The 18239-nt window shown below is 37.8% G+C and overlaps 1 pseudogene; it reads right to left on the minus strand.

Annotated features, from left to right (window-relative positions):
• Positions 1-205: 205 nt before the first annotated feature.
• Positions 206-792, minus strand: LOC138153308 (hemoglobin subunit beta pseudogene; annotated as a pseudogene).
• Between the last annotated feature and the right edge of the window lie 17447 nt (positions 793-18239).

Here is an 18239-nt window from a genome sequence, read left to right on the forward strand (position 1 = left end):
TCTTAACAGAAGATTGAACCTAGGGAAGATGTGTAGAGGATACTCCTCAACAAGAGAAAGTTTTTTTTGTCATATAGTTAAGCTTTATTGTATTTAACCATAATCACTATGTGTGGAGGTAGCACATGCTTCTCCTCTCCCAGCCCTCCCACTCGAGGAGCTCTCCCATCAGCGGGTCCTCTCTGGGTGCCCCCTCCTAAGGTGTTCAGTGGTAATTACTGCTCAGGGCAGCAGCCACTACTCCCACCAGCTTCTGCCAGGCAGCTTGGGCCTCAAGAGTAAAGTCCTTGCCCAAGGCAGTTGCCAGGACTATGATCAGGCTGTCTCCAAAGAGCCTGAAGTTCTGGGGGTCCACATGCAGCTTGTCTGAGTGTAGTTGACTCCACTTGTCAAAGGTGACCTTCACATTGTCTAGGTTCTTCACAGCCTCACCAAATGAGGTCAGTACCTTCTTGCCATGGGCTCTGACCCGGGGGTTTCTCTCAATGGCAGTGGGACTGGATAGGTTCCCAAAGTTGCTGAAATACCTCTTGGTCTAGGGGTAGAAGACTAATAGCCTGCTAAGGGCAGCAGCCCCTGCTGCCTCAATATCAACCTTGGCCCAGATGGCTGAAATGATCTGTTTATCTTCTGTTGTCCAGTGCACCATGGCTGGCTGCAAAGGGGTGGTGACAGTCCTGAGTTGAGAGTGCAGGAGATGGAGATGAAAGCTGAGTATTGTAAGAGAAACATTTTCCACTTACATTTTAATTATTACCACAATTTAGTTAGAGATTTGGTTAAGGAAAATTCCTCTTGTTATCTTAATCACTTTATTTAAAATTCCCTTCTCTGAATAAGTGTGACAATGGCAACTGGAAAAATATTAAATTTCACAAGTGAAGTGATACAGATATTTGGCAAGTCTCAGGTTACAAAAAGTGGTGCTGTATTTTGATTGAGAGAAAAAGAAATGTTATACAAAGTATAAGTGATGAGAAGGTGAAGGCTTGTTGAAGACAATGTATGCTCAGTGAACTCAGTATCATTTTGAAAGAAAGGATAAAGCTGAAGGCTTTTGATATCAAAAAAGAGAAAGCTAGTCTCAAAAGACAAATGGATTGTCTGAGATGGTAAAAATAAAAAAAATGTGTAATAAAATTGTCTATGCATATGATCTGATATGAGAGCATCTCATATCACAAATACTTTTTGAAATGGAGACTAAGATAATTTCTCAGGGGTTCTTAAACTTTTTGTGTCATGTATCACTTTGACAGTTTGATGAATTCAATGGACCCCTTTCTTCTTGAAATAGTTTTAAAATACACAAAATAAAATACATTACACAGCTAATCAGTTATATTGAAATACAGTTATCCTGATGTTAAAATAATAAATTCAGAGACCCCAGGTTAAGAACCTTTAATCTACTTAATTAAAAAATAAAAAGGAGGGAATTTGTGTTTTATTATATTAAATTATTTTAAAATGACATTGAATGCTACTGGATCCTAAAAATTTGATGTTAACCTAGTGTCAGGGAAGGAGCACGCATTAACTGTGTCAGGCACATGAACTGTGTCATCTCGTGAAAGTCACTTAATTTTTTCTTCTACCTCCCTTTCTTTATATGCAAAGCACAGGAAGCAATTTGAAACTTCTGTAAGGCTTCTTTTTATTTTAATAAGAAGCAAACAAATTACAAATCTCTCAGGAGATTTTTAAATTTTTTTCCTACTCACTACCCATACACACATGCCTGGGCTAGTTCACTTAGTTGTTTCAATTTGGTACCAATGCACAGCATACAATACCAAAGTAGAATTAAATTCCTCAAAGGCAGGGATGGTTTTCTTCAGTGGATAGAGTACTGTACCCTGAATCAGAAAGACATGATTTCAAATCCAGTTTTGGACACTTATCTTTGTGACCCTGGGCAAATCATTTAACCTCTGTCTTCCTCAGTTTCTTTATCTGTAAAATGGAATTAATAATAATACCCATTTCCCATTGTTGTTGTGAGGATAAAATTAGTCAAGAAAGCACTTTGCAAATCCTAAACCATTATGTAAATGTTTTAATGTTAATGACAACAATTGTTTATCATTATCATTTATTATTATCCTCAGTGCCCACATTGTCTGGCATGTATTAGTTGCTTAATTAGTGCTTGCTGAATTTCATTGAATCACAGTTTAAGACAGCTAGACTATTGCAAAGACTACAACAGAATCCTTCTCTCACACTTGCTGCTAGACAAAGACCTGAAAAGGATGTAGTATATTTTATTAATATTAGTTTTCTTGATAGCTATTCTTAAGAGTAAATGATCTCAGCTATTCAGAGAACTTGCATGGCTATTTGGGTTGTGTGTCAGCATATATAAGAAAAGGAAGCCATCTATATCAAAAGCAGAAAGATACAAAAAATTTTCCAAAACAATACCCAAAGTTAACATTTCCCACTATCTTCAGGTCATTTATTTCCTTTGACTTTATGAAACAGAAGAAATTTTTATTGAGTAGATTTTTGATTATGTATTAGAGATGAGTAATTGATTAATAAAATTGTCTTCTAATTTAAAATAACCATGACTTTTAATTTTTAATTTTCTTTAGAAGGTAAAAAAATTAAAAAGCCCCACAAGGACTTCAATATACAAAGAACAGAAGAGAGTTATATATAAAACTGTGAAACCCTGTTAGGTATACTTTGTGATTTTTAAATGTGTTAAATCCCATGTGATATTAGCAAAATTGCTCCGCTTGAATGTGTTTCATTTTGAACTCCTTTCTGCTTACTTTCGTTTCTTAATATGTAATTGATGCTTTTTCTTTCCTTTTTCATCAATAACCCTACTTTCTTCTTGCCAAGTCCCTCTTCCCTTAAATAGAAGCCTACTTTCATAAGAAATAAGTAGAAAGAAGAGAGTTAAGTATATAGCTCCTACTAATTGCCAGATATTGTTCCAAGAGCTTTACACTTATCTCACTTGATCTTTACAACAACTCTGCAAAGTAAGTGTTTTTATTATCTTCATTTTACATTTGAGGAAAGTGAGGTTAAGTGACTTGGTTAGGGCACATAGCTATTAAATGTCTGAGGTAAGATTTGAGTCAGGTCTTCCTGAATCCAGGTCTAGCACTCTATCCACCAAGCCACCTAACTACCGTATAAATATATTCAAACAAAACAATTTCACTTACTAGCTGTTTATGTATGTGTCCTTCTAAAACACTAGTCCACTGACTCTACTAAGAGATGAGAAATACCTTTCATCATCAATCTTTTGAAATCATTACTGGTCATTACATTGATAAGCATTTTTAAGTTTGGAAGTTTTCTTTATAATGTTGTAATATAGTGTCAACACAATATTCATAGCACTGATGGCAACTGTAAATATGCTGGCATAGTGTTCAATGGTGAAATATAATAGACTCTTCATATAGAAAGCAGAAGAAAAACATTTATTCAGACACCAGAAAACTAAATCCCCAAACCAGGAAGCCAAATTCATCATAGCAGCATAGAAGTAAATACACCATAATGCAGCAGAGAGCCACACCATCCTTTAACTTTCCCACAAACCAACACTCACAAGCCTAGCTATCTCCCTGGGTATGTCCTCTCATCCCTCTGTCTCTAACTGCTCCAACTCCCAGCTTCCTATGGGCTCTGCTGTACCCTTCAGCAAGCTCCTCCTACCACATGCTCCATGTGCCTAATAGGGGGCAGGGAAGATCTTCAAAGCAGAAAAGATCTTCAAATTCCCTTAGGCTTTTTAAGGGGCAGGGAAGATCATCAAATTCCCATTACCATTACATGTAGTTGTGGCATAAATTGTTCTCCTGGTTCTGTTCACTTCATACTTAATCAGTTTCTAGAGTGGCTTCATCTAGAGTGACTAAGAAACTTCGTCAGTTTCTTAATGGCAAAATACACAATATACCATATACCATAAGCCATAATCTGTTCTGCTATTCCCCAATTGATGGGCGCAAATTTGGTTCCAATTCTTTGCTACAACAAAAAGTGCTCCTATATATATTTACACATAATAGGGTCTTTCCTTTAGCCATGCCTTTCTCTACAGTTAGAATATTCGACCAACATAAATGATGTGCATGGTCATTTCAGTTCCTAATTATCAATGAATTTGATATGAATATAAATAAAGGTTTCAATTCATCTCCTCCCCCACCCCACCCCTGGCCTTGGTTCCTTTTTTATGGTTATAGTAAGAATTCACACTTATTATCTTCTTAATGTTGATCCAGGCTTTAGAAATTTAAAGTCACATGAGACAGATTTTTTAAAGAATTTTAGTGCTTGACAACAAACTACAAATCCTATGGAAATATTTATATGGAAATTCTTCTCTATTTGTTTAGTTCAGGAAGGCTGCAACTAATACCATTTAGGTGAGACTCCTAGTCAGGTCAGGGAAGAAATTTTGGAGTTTATATGGTCATTGTCTAATGCTTTACCTTTCTCTATACTGCCCCACCTGAAATGTGGAAGTCTGAAAGGTGGAAATTCCTCAGACCTCAGTGAAGAGAGCTTCCCTTGAAAAATTGGAGATCCCAGGTTTAGAATATCTGCTCAAACAAACAAACAAACAAAAATATAGCATTCTCTTAGCATCCCAGAAGAGCAAGAATCTATGTAAGGTAGGCCAGTGGAGATGAAGCCTTGCCTGTCAGTGAGTTGTTATCAATGCTGATTTTTAGAAAAACGGTCTAGAGTTGTGAGCAGCTTCAGGCATATGTGCTCCCTATACATGTACCTCCCTGATTTTACTATTTAAAAGAAGAATAGGTTTTTATTGATAACATTTGTTTTTATTTCCCTACATTGTCTTCTGTATCACTCATTTCCCTGAGATCTGCCCCATATAAAAAAGAACAAATAAAGGAAAAAAGAAGTAAAAGAAATTCAGCAAAGCCAATTGATACATTGGAAAAAATATCTGATATGTGCCAACCTCAAGTCATAGCCATCAGTTATGTGTTGCTCTGACCACACATGCTCTCTACACATAGATCTACCTAATATGGTTTTACTAGTTTGTACCCTCTTCTTCCCCATGGTCACTGTGGGTATCGGTGAGTAATTAAGTCTCTAAGTAATTGGTGTTATGCTATTTTAACTGATATCATCATCATCTTTATCATTTTTGTTTGGTCTTATATTTAGTAAATGATTCTGATTAAAACTTAATGGAATTCAACTGATTTATTTGTTATATAGACTCAGGAATTAAATTATAGAGTAGGACAGAGTTAATTTTAGTAGTGGCTACCCCTCTGGGAATCTTGAAATCACTACATTGGACTAGAGGGCTAATCCAAAAGAGAAGTGGATTGTTAGGCATAACTTTTGATTTAGGATACAAAGAATAATTTTTATAGCATATTTTTCTCTATTGTAGCTCAATCAAATGAACTCTGAAATTACCCTATCAAACAAATTCATGTATGCTATGAAGAGGTAAGCAATGAATCATTAGCAGAAATATCTTTGGGAGAGAGAATGTTTGTCTGAATACTTTCTGAGGCCATCAGAAGTACATTTAAAAATCAATTTTATTTTTAAAAATTAATTAGCATGCATTTACTTTCCTTCTCATTCCTCCCACTGGGGGAAAAGGTTTTTCATAAATATGAAGTCAAGAAAAACAAATTTCCACATTGTACATAGCCAGAAATATATGTCTTATTTTGCATCTTCAGGGCATCATCCTTCTGACAGGAGATGGGTAGCATGCTTCATCATCTGTTGGTCAAATTTCACAGAATTCATTTAATACTTCTTTATTTTGCTAGGAAATAGGAAGGGACATTTAAAAAAAATCAATTCATGAAGCTGAGACATTTTGAAAATGGTGCACTATTGGACCAAGTCACATGTTTCACTGAACATTTTATTTTTGTCAATGGTCAGACTTGAGTGGCAAATTTCTTAAACCTTTTTCTTCTTTCTACCACATTCTTATAAAACAATTCCTATTCAAATAAGGAACCATAAAAGCATAACTAGTCATCTCCCTGAAACATAGCTGTTTGAAATAAACAAGATAACAAAAATCCTCTATTGGGATGTCCCTTCAATGTGTGTCCAAATATTTCATTCTTAATATTTATTCCTACTGGAGACCTTCCTTCATCTAAGTCTCCATTCTGGCTCTTAGCAAAGAGAGGCATTAAAAACATTAAGCTCCTAAACTTGTTTTCTCTCTGGTAAAAATAAGCAAAACATTTGGCATGTTTACTGAACTGTTGATACAGCATGCCAGGAGGGAACAGGATGCATTTGTCAATGGTTGACTGAACTAAAATGCTTAAAAAATAATGACAGATAACATTCCCCATCGTGGCTGGAAATGAACATCAATTTAGAATGATCAGCAACAGGAAAGACAACAATGTTTCAGTATAAAAGGTTTAGAGAAAAGAGAAGAGGCAGAATTAACCAACCACAACTTTGAAACTTTGATCTATAACCAAGCAGACCTCTTACTAAAATAATTTTTCTTGTGCTTTCACTTACTGATATGCAATGAAAAAATTTCATTTTGTTTTCTCTTTTTCCTTCATATTCCCTTTGCAGTGTATAGCAACAACTATTTATGTTGCAGTTTAGCTTTATGAAACACAAATATTACCTCACTTTATCATCACAACAGCTTTGAGTGGTAGGTGTTATTATTATCTCCATTTTAAAGAAGAAGAAGCAGAGACTGACAAAGTCACTGACTTGCATTGAGACAGAAAGCTAGGAGAAATTTGGCACCTGGTTTGAATTCAGTTCTTACTGACTCCAGAGCTAGCACTAGTGTGGAGTAGGCAACAGGATGGGAGAAATTTGGAAGTTTGAGTATTTTTATTTAGCCATCTTTAGCTCTTTGGAATGTTATTCCTGCCTTCTGATGTCATATTTTAAAGGGGGTTGAAAGAAATAACTCCTATATTGTATTTACAGTAGACTATTGAAATCAGCAATTCTTCCCTAACTTATGAATGGATGGTTTTAATGGCAAGCAAAGAAGTGCTTAGAGCCTTATTTTAGCTATTTAATTATTTAGCACCTTGTTTTAGTTCAAGTTTCTTTTGAGCCTTGCTGTAACACCAATGTGATATTCATAGCACCCATGGTGGCTTTGAATATGCTGGTGTAGTTGTGAATCACAAAATGTAACAGGCTCCACATTGAGGACAGAACCAAAGTATTTATTCAAATACCAGAAAACTGAGTCCCCAAACCAGAAAGTCAAATTCATTACAGTAACCACAAAGTTGGTACACATAACCAATGTGGCAAACACCCATATTCCCAAGCCTTCCTAAACCTTCCCTCCATCAGGCTTTCAAAACAAAACAGACTTCCTCAAGCAAGAATGCTCCTCTCTCATTCATGATAGCTCCTCAGCCTCCATGCTGCTTGCTTCCAGCTGTTCTGGCCCTCTCTAAGCTTGTGCTCAGCTTTTTAACCTGCTCATTAGCTACTCCCTGCCCCACCCCTTCCTGTTGCATCAGCAATTTTCTCCTACTATGGGATTCATAAGTTCTGTTTTTTAACAAAGACTTGATATAATCAAGATGAAAGCTCAACTTGAAACAAGGCACTAAGCACTTCTTTGCTTGACATTGCAAGGTGCAGGGAAGATCTTCAAATCTCCATTAGCATTACACTTGCCCATGATTATATCATCATTTTTAAGGAACAGAATTTGTAAAGCCCACAGTAGGAAGAACTTGCTGATCCAACAGGAAGGGGCAGAACAAGAAGGAGTTAATGACCATATGTAAGGAGAAGCCCAAGCTGGGAAAGGGCAGAACTGAGAAGAGAACACTTATGGTGGCAGAGATGAGAAGGCAAAAACTCGTGATGTCCCAGAACTCTGTTTTTCTGTTCTGTTTTTGTTTGTAATACTTTGTACAGAAGCCCTGGGACCTTACTGGAAGCCATGAAAGAATTTTCTTGTTTTCTGTTTATAGAAGTCCTGGAGGAGGGTTTCAGAGGTTATGGGACTATACTAAGATCTACTAGTAATCTCTCTTGTAAAACTACTGTGTATTAAATGCACATATAAATGTAGGGAATATGCATATGTATATATACACATATAAGTATACACAGCTATTTGGTCATATTCACATTTAATATACATATGTTATATGGAGGTTTAAACCAGATTCTCTGACTCCAAATCCAGTGATTTTTTTTCCACCAGGACTATAACATAATTCCTCACGGCTCCAAAATGATGTAGTTTAAAACTGTATGGCTCTATGCTTAGCTAGTTGTTGAAAGTTATTGTCTTTAAAAATCATAGGTTACTAGGGGTGGCCAGGTGGCTCAGCAAGTAAGAGCACTGGCTCCAGTGTCGGGATGACCTGGGGATCAAATCCGGGCTCAGATACTTAGCATCACACCCAAAAATAATAACTGGCCATGTGACCTTGAGCAAGTTACTTAACCCCAATTGCTTAAAAAAAATCATAGATTACCAATCTGATCCTTCCTCAGTCTCCTTTGATGCATTTTTATTCAGATCATATCCTCTAATTATGGGTGTCCAATGTATCTCTGTGCTGGACTCTCTTCTCCTTCTATATTATTTCACTTGATCTCATCAGCTCCCATGAATATAATTATCATCTCTATGCTGATGATTCTCAAATATACTTATCTAGCCATAACTATCTCCAATCACAACATATCCCAAATTGAACTCACAATTTTCCTTCCCATTCCCTCTCTACTTCCAAACATCTGTATTACTAGTGAGAGTATAGCTATCCTCTCCCAGGCTCACAACCCAGGTGTCATTCTCCATCTGTTCACTCTCTCACCTCCTACTCTCCCCACCCCCATATCCAATATATTGCTAAGAACTGTCAATTTTGCCTTTGTAAGATTTCTACAATGTTTTATGTTCTCTCCTCTGATACTATAACTATGTTGGGGTATAAGCAAGCCTTTATCTCCTTACACTTGTGCTACTGAAATAGACTATTTGTTAGTCTCTGCCACAAATTTCTAACCACCATAGTCCATTCTCTACTCAGACACTAAAATGATTTTCTTAAAGTGTATTTGTGGCTACATCATCCTCCCCAACTCAAGTTCTAGTGATTTCCTATTATCTCTAGGATAAAATATAAAATTCTGTTTTCATGTTCAGAGCCCTTCATGATGGAGTCCTGTGTCCCCCACTCCATCCCTGTCCCAATCCCCATCACACTGTCTAGTCTTTTTAGACCCCCAAATGCTTCCTTCTTCCTTTCTAATTGTTCTCTTCAATCCAATGACACTGGCCTTTTTGTTGTGCCTTAAATAAGACACTCCATCTATCTAGATAGTTCAGTTAATAGAATGCTGGGTCTGAAGTCAGGAATTCCTAAGTTCAAATCTGACCATAGACACTTACTGGTTGTGTGAACTTGGACTCTATTTGCCTGGGAGGCAGATAAAGGCAATGGCAAATCACTTAAGTACCTTTGCCAAGAAAATCTTATGGACAGTATGTTCCACAGGGCCATGAAGTGCTGAACATGACTGAATGACTGAACAACAAGCAACACTGAAGACATCCAACAATGTAAGCAGGAGACTCCTTTGAATAGGTATATGGCCACAAAGGGATGCATCTTTAAAACTGGCCAGACTGAGACAATGACGTTCTCTTTTTCCTTAATATACTTTACTGCTGCTTTCAGAGGGTGAAGATAGCAGTTCACCCACATTGTGAGGATCATGAAGTAAATGAAGAAAGGAAATATCTTCTTCCTTTCTCTTTTTTACCTTAATCTAAGAAATGAGCCTAGGGGTATTTGTCTCTCTTCTGTTTCATTTGGCTTTCTCGTCTTTAGAAGCCAGTGGTGATACCTATGGAACTTGGGAAGGTTCAGGTTATGGAAACCTTGGAGTCAGGATAGCAGGTTAAACGTCGCCCAAAGAATCCAGGGTGCCTTACCCTCAAGCCTGAGGGGTGGGGGTAGACTTGGTGCTCAGACTGTGTTTTACAGAAATGGAGCTATGTTGTTGCAATGGTAAGGGAATTTGAAGATCATCCTTGTCCCTTAATAGGCCTAGGGAATTTGAAGATCTTCCCCATCCCTTAATAGACCTCAAGTGAAACCCAGCTGGAGGGGCTTGGTTGGGGCAGAGGCTTATTTTTCAGGAAGACCCATATCTTTTGTTACTTTGCAATTAAGCAGTGGGTCACTACGTTTGTGAGGTCTTCTGACCCTGAAGAAGGTTATATATACTCTGAGGTGAGGTTTTGCTTTGGGGCTTACTTATGGGAAGAGTTGTGTGATTTGGCCAGATGAGACTCTGGATAGCTGTTGAGCCCCGCAGCTTTGAAAACCAAGATGTTGGTGTTTCTCTCTCTGGTAACTAACTATATATGTATGTAATAGTCAGACAGCTCTCTCTCTCTCTCTCTCTCTCTCTCTCTCTCTCTCTCTCTCTCTCTCTCTCTCTCTCTCTCTTTCTCCATATATATGTATATATATATGTATACACACATTATATATATATTATATGTATATACATAATACCTATAATTAAAAGATCGTTGACCCCTTTAAAGCTGCTTTCATTTAGTGAAGCATATCAAAAAACCTGTGTTAGCAGCCATCCTGGGTATGCTAGGGTGCTAACTATTACATCTGTGAATGTAATTTCCTTCCCCTCCCCTGAGACTGAAGTACTATAGAGTTGGTGATTAAATCCCACCTGTTGGGGGAATATGCCTGCATATTTGTTAATACAAAGTTGAAATAAATATTCCTTTGAAAAACATTCCAACTGTAGGTGGTAAAATGGAACTGGAACAAAGGGGTCCCCTTCTCTACACTTGAGGAATACTATCAGTAGGGGTTGTCATTGGTAGAGAGTATCAACCTATACCCCAGTCCCCCTTAAGGCTACTGGAGAGCCCTGGGGGAGGGGTGAAATGTAACATTCCTGGCCTTCAGTTCATATAGGGACCAGGGTAGTCACTTGGTGTTTGCCATATTCTTTTAGGACTGTCAGAAGGCCATAGATATTAAACGTATCTTCCTGTTCTTACTTCAACCAATGATAGTTTTATAACCTGTGAAAGGTTACTGTTATTATAATAATTGTGAGATGAATTGGGAGGGGGTAAAGAATGAAGAATCCTTTTATTTCTAGTGATTGCTTTTAATTTTTTTTTCCTGGCAATTCAATGATCGCTGGGCTTGCTTAATAGAATTTTGAGAGATAAGAGCAATTCCCAAATCTGTGCACATTTCCATGCATATTTTGGCGGACCACATAATTATACTGCTTCCCTAAGGTGTGACATTTCCTCTCGAATCATCAAAAGGGACAAGAATCTGTAGGCCTGCTTTTCATAACTATTTTTGGGTTTATTTTAGAAAGACATGATCAAATATTTTTAAAATTCAGTAAGAACACAATTTTTGACCTGCAAAAGTTACTGGGAAGATAATTTCTAATTCTTTTTGAACCTTAATCAAAATATACCTTAGATGATCAGCATGATATAGTAGAAAGAATGTAATTTTTACATCTTGAGGCACAAGGTTCCAATTCTGGATCTTCCATTTTTTATCTAGATGGAGTTGAGGAAGTCCCTTAACTTGCCTGAGTTTCATATGATCAGACTAGATCAGTAGTGTCAAACTCAAACAGGAATGAGGGCCATTAAATCATACATATATTCATAAGGATGACATATTGACTTAGAAAACTACACATTAATAATATCTATTTTTTTTAATTTTAATTATTTTTTTAAATATTTCCCAACTGCATTTTAATCTTTCTCAAAACACATTAGGGAGTGCTGGGGCGGGTTGGTGAGTATGGGGGGAGTTTTCACCTTAGCCACACCAATGGACTAGATGACTTCCAAGGTGAGAAAACTTCATTGTATTGTTTTCATTTAGTCCTGCCTGGCTGGGAAGATGAACCATTTATCTCTGCTATTTAGAAACCCTTTAACTAAGGACTTAAGTTTTGCTGACCAGAAACCCAGTCAGACACAAAGATTGATGCAGGAAGTTTTCTCACAATTATTCATCTCAAGCAATCCATAATAACTTAAGTGAAAACTGAACCCATACTGATCAATCAGTTATTGCTTCCATATTCCTTTTATTGAATGTTGACACTTGGTGGGGAGTAGAACACCTCTTTTTATTTCAGGGAAATGCATCTGTTTGTTTTTCTCTTCCCGATTTGGAAAGTCCCTAATCTTTACTTCAATTAAAAATCAAATTACCTAATTTTGTATTCTAGTTAAGTGTTTCATTTGAATTATTTGATTTCATTTGACCAACTTGTTTTTAATGTATAAAGGTGTGACTCCCCTTGTATTCAGGGTACAATCCTAAGCTGAGGAAGGGGGTCTCAATTTGCTATGCAACTGACATGCATTGCTTAATTTATGATATGCTCACAAGTTTGAACCTTAGTTTCCTCAGCCATTTCATCTTTCACCCATCACAGAAATCAGAATCTAAATCCAGTGATTTTCCTGCTAAGACCACAAGCCGATTCCAGTATTGTTTTACAAATCGAGGGCAAATTGCTTAGCTACTCTTTCAGGTTATTTTCTCTTAAAATAATAGGTAATAAGACAAAGATCTCATATTTGGTCATTATAGGAAATTGGAGGAGGGGGAACTTTCTCCTCCAAGCAAATACAACACTTCCTAGCAAAGAAGGAACTAGTAAGTTGCCTGTGGAAATAGAGTAGTTAATCGATTTTTCTAGTGTCACCTCAATAGTAACAGAGATTGGACTTTTAGACTCTAGTTCTAGCACTCTACCCATTATGGCACATTACTGATGATGCCATGCTAATGAAAAATGATGCTTGAATCAAACTGTGAGAATTAAATAGAAATAGAAATCCATAAATTAGTTATACATATACATTTAAATAAGGAATATAAGCATTACATTACAGAAAGTAATATACTTTAGAAAAGGTAGATTAATTCATCTAAAAAAGAGAATCAAAATCTCAGGATCTCAAAAAAGATAAAGAAACATTGAAAGAAGTAATAACCTCAAGTCATCTGAGTGAATTATGGTTAAGAGTAGAAGCTAATGGGGCACCTAGGTAGAACAGTATATAGAGCACTGGCCCTGGAGTCAGGAGGACCTGAGTTCAAATCCAGCCTTAAACACTTGACACACTTACTAGCCATGTGACCTTGGGCAAGTCACTTAACCCCAACTGCCCTTTCTCCCCCTCCAAAAAAGCAAAAAAAAGAGTAGAAGCTAAATTAAATACAAGCTTAAAATTTGATCGGGCAAAACAAATAACAAAGGATACCCACACAGGGACAGCACATGGAGTGTACATATATGAGTGTAAGTCATTTTCTTTATAAATCTGTACAAGAATTCAGTTTGGGCACCTATTACTGGGAAGAGACAAACCAACTAGAAAGAGATGACAAAAGAATGGTTAAGATTCTTATAGGATTGCCTTATGAGGAAATGCTTAAATAACATAATATTTATAACTTCTATAGGACTGTGGAGTTGGTCTTGTTTAGCAGATCTAGGTCCAAGTCCTTTTTCTGAACCATTTTGGAGGTGTGACTTGGACAAGTCACCAAACCTCTCAGTGCCCCAAATGACTCTATAAAGTGTTAAGTAGCAGAACTGCCCTTTTATATGCAGTCGTATCACTGGAATTTTCCTAAACTAACAACATGACTAGGCTGGATAAACCCTTGCTCCCTTCTAATATTTTAAAATCTACCTTAAAGGCTAGGCAGCTAGGTGGTGTAGCAGATAAAGTGTTGCTCCTGGAGTCAGGAAGACTACTCTTCCTAGGTTGAAATTTGGCCTCAGATATTTAATTGTATGACTCTTGAGTAAGTCACTTAATCCTGCTAGCTTCATTTTCCTCATCTGTAAAATGATCTGGAGAAGGAAATTGCAAGCCACTCCAGTATCTTTGCCAAGAAAATCTCAAATGGGGTCACAAAGAGTCAGACATGACTAAAAATGATGGAACGACAACTAACCTCTGAGTGTTGTGAGGCTCCACTGGGACAAGGTATGGAATGTTATACAGAATTTAAAAGGCTATCTGCATGTCAGTTATTATTGTTCTTTTTATTGATACCTTTGATTGTTCCATGGCCTAGAATAATTGTGGTTATGTGGAGGGATATGCTTTTTCCTGTTAGCAGATACCATCACGTGGAATATTATCTCTCTCTCTCTTTATCTGATCTCTTTGTAGACATTTTGTTTCCATTTTTAGGAAAGAAAGAAAAAAAATCCACTAGAGAAATGGAGAAAACCATGCAAATTAGAATGCCATTTCACTGAAATTTATGTAAAATAACAAGTGTATTGTCTGGCACCTTACCAACTAGGAAGCTGGAAATAGAAGTTGGAAGCTCTTTTCATAATAACTGTCTATTAAAATCTTTACTCCAGGGGCTGCCAGGTAGCACAGCGAGTAAGAGCACTGGCCCCAGTGTCTGGATGACCTGGGGATCCAATCCGGGCTCAGACACTTAGCACCCACCCAGAAACACCTGGCTGTGTAACCTTGAGCAAGTTACTTAACCCCAATTGCTTAGGGGCAGCCAGGTGGCTCAGTGAGTAAGAGCACTGGCCCTAGTGTTGGGATGACCTGGGGATCGAATCTGGGCTCAGATACTTAGCATCACACCCAGAAATAACTGGCTATGTAACCTTGAGCAAGTTACTTAACCCCAATTGCTTAGGGGCAGCCAGGTGGCTCAGTGAGTAAGAGCACTGGCCCTAGTGTTGGGATGACCTGGGGATTGAATCTGGGCTCAGATACTTAGCATCACACCCAGAAATAACTGGTCATGTAACCTTGAGCAAGTTACTTAACCCCAATTTCTTTAAAAAAAAATCTTTACTCCAGGTTTCACATGGATCAGTGTCACATACTTCAGTCTCAAAATACTTTGCAAGAGGTATCATAAAGGAAAAATAAAAAGTTGTCTCTAATGATTTTTAGCTCTATAGGAAGAGGTACATAGATTGGTAGATAGCTAGATGAACAGATGAATGATAAAGCATTTACTAAGGGTTTATGTGCCAGACACAAATCTGAACTCTGGGGATACAACTCTAATCAACTTAGATCATCCTAGCCCTCAAAGCATATATATTGTAATGGGAGAATATAACACAAAGAGAAGCTAGAAGGAGAGGGGAATGGGAATATGTACAACAATATAGGGAAGTCAGCTTATCAGAGCCCAACATCCAAGGGACAAATAAACAAATACAATAAACCAAAAGATCAAATTTAAAATAAAGCTCCCTTCATATCAAAATTATAGCTATGTTCTATAGGTTTGAATCACAGAATTGTCGAGCAGAAAGCTTTGATTGTCTAGGGGAAATTATTGCTAAGTGGGCATACAATAATTTCCCTACCCCTTGAATCTTCCCTGCATTGCTCATCCTCGAATCTTTATTATTTGCTTCCACTCCCACTTTCCCTTTCCCTATTATGTGATCTAGGGACACTTGAATTGTTATCTCTGTTATGTGCAAGTCTGATTTTTCTAAAACCTAACTTCTAGCTGCTGAATACTCATCAAGGTCTGATATTGTATCTATTATTAAGGAGAACTCCTAGTTAAACAGAACTTTGTATTGCCCCTAACACCTTGGATAAAGAGATTTTATCACATGGATTTTATATATTAAGATTAATGGATGCATCTTTTTACATCTTAGCTTTCATCCTTTGATGTAGATGGATAATATTCAGCCTAATTCTGCCTAATGGAATTCAATGCATATGATTACTTTTTATTCCCTTTGGTGGTGAACTGCACTATACTCCTGAAAAATGCCAGCTTCTCTGCAAATCTACTAATATGTTGCATTTCAATAATAAACCACCTTATTAACAGCCCTCAGTATATTTTTGGGAAGGAAAAGGATTTTTTAGTTAGGTGGACACTCTAGTAGTGAGGTTGTCTGCTGATGTGTCTCTTTGAAAATTATATTTATTTCTGTCTCTGAACTTTATTCTTATATTGCACATTTGTCAAATCAAGCAACATCTATTCAATGTCAGCTAAATCAGCTGATTTTTAAACTACTCAGTGCCACATTTTGAAAGCAAAGAGGTGGGAGATCCATGATAAGAAAAAAAAGCATTAGAAGGCCTTTCACTTTTGAATTAGTTCATCGTCTATTTATCTTTCCAGTGGCAAGGGGGAAAATCATTTCACAAGAAAGGCAGGATTGCCTGACATACTATTTCAACAGACTCATTTTTATGATTTAGTTATGCAGTCCCCCAGAGAAAATGGTAATTAGAAATGAACCTTGATTTAAGTTTCTGTTACCTTACGAGATTTCAAGACATTTAATAAAATGCAGTTGCCCTGTCAGAAGCCCAGAGTAATGTCAAGTTGAGGTTAACACAGCAGTATTCTAGACCCTCTGAAATGCCAAATTATAAAAGTGGAAATTATATGCTCAAAACCTGGCTTTGGACTCTTCTTTTTATGAGTGAGTTTAAACACTTGAAAAGATTCTTGCAGCTGCATTCCTTCTCGATTTAATTTCTTCATAGTAAGTACCTTGAGGGCACATGCATGTTTCATAAATTTGTGTATCCCCCACAGAGTTCCTTGCACATAGCAGATCTGCATAAACCTTTGCTTATTGACTCACTGTTGATTTTTTTTTAACCACTCAAAAACTTCTTTAATACCAGGTGGAGCTTCAATCCAAACACCACACACATTTTTACTTAAGAGATCCAAAGGAAGGTTGGATGATGCACTGTGTGTTGGGTGAGGACTTTGGCATTATCTAATAGGAGTTCAGGCATAAGAAAAAAAGTGGTCCCACATCAAGCACAGCCCCCTCCGCTCTTCCTCACTGAGATCCCTCAATGGCAGTGGTACAAGATATCAATGCCATGGTAATGAGGAGGCCACAAAGATCCTGGGGGGTGAAAGATTTGGTTTCCTTACAGTATTACAAAATGTGTTTTAACAACAACAACAACAACAAAAACCCCAAACCAGCCCTGGCCTGCCAGCAGCCTGTTCATGAGTTGGAGCTATAGGACCTGTGGGAGGCCAGAGCACGGTTGGTGTGAGGATGCCTGGTGGCAAATCTTGCTTTATGTTTGGTATTGAGAAGACCTCAGGGCTGCCCAACACCTTCATCCCCTGCAAGGAAACAGCAGAGTCTGAGGGACATATTGCATGTTCCCAATTGAGATCAGGAGCTGGGTAGATTGTGCAGTGAAGCGAGTCATCGGTCTGGGGCTTATTTTCACATGAGGAGGTGTGATAGTAATGTAATATAAAGATTCCCCTGTATTGGCTTGGTTTTCAAACTGATTGTGTTAAAACCCAGAGCTTGTTAATCCCACCTGTGGGATGGACTTGTTGATGTGAAAAGAGAGTCCTGAACTGGGAGGAGCTGGTGACATAGATTTGGAGAGACACAGGAGAGAGGCAGAAGAACTTTTTGGAAGCAGCACCTCGTGGAGGCAGAGAGAGACTGAGAGAATTGCTGGGGGCCACTTTGAATTGCCCTGGACTTTTGAGACCTGCCCACTGAGCTGCCAAGGACTGAGGAGACATGGCTGTTTTGCTGGTACTTTGTCTGTCTGTTTTGATGTTGTTTTGCCAGATTTGTCCACTGGTGAAAGACAGTCCTTTTGTTGAAGAAGTCCTGGAACCTGGCTGTTGGCTAAGAGCTCCTGAGACTGTCCTGCAGACAGAGTGAATACTGTCCACTGGTGAAGGACAGTGCTGTTGTTGCAGGGGTCTGGAGAATGTCCTGCAGACAGAGTGAATACTGTCCACTGGTGAAGGACAGCACTGTTGTTGCAGGGGTCTGGGAACCTTTCTGTTGGTTCAGAAGCCCTGAAGAAGGATTTTCTTGTATGTTTACAGAAATCCTGGGAGAGGGTTTTGCTAATGTTTTCAGGGGTTCTAGGACTGTTCTACAGACAGAGGATGCATTAATGAAGGGACTGGCAATGTATCTTGTGGCCTTGCTAAGCCTTGTCTCCCCAGGAACTAAGATTGCTGAGAACTTGCCTGCTGTCAAGATGAAGAAAAGACCTCCATTTGGGTATTAAGTGCTGTGTTTAAACTTGATGTAACTCTGGGGTAGATTCAATTGTGATCCAGGGGTGGGGAACTTTTGACCTTTTTGTGTTCTATGGTTGAGCAAATGAATGTACTTTACTTAGATTG

The sequence above is a fragment of the Petaurus breviceps genome, unplaced genomic scaffold (genome assembly GCF_028583685.1).
Source record: "Petaurus breviceps papuanus isolate PSGF00001 unplaced genomic scaffold, PetGlider_PUasm1.0 90977, whole genome shotgun sequence".
Lineage (NCBI taxonomy): Eukaryota > Metazoa > Chordata > Mammalia > Diprotodontia > Petauridae > Petaurus > Petaurus breviceps.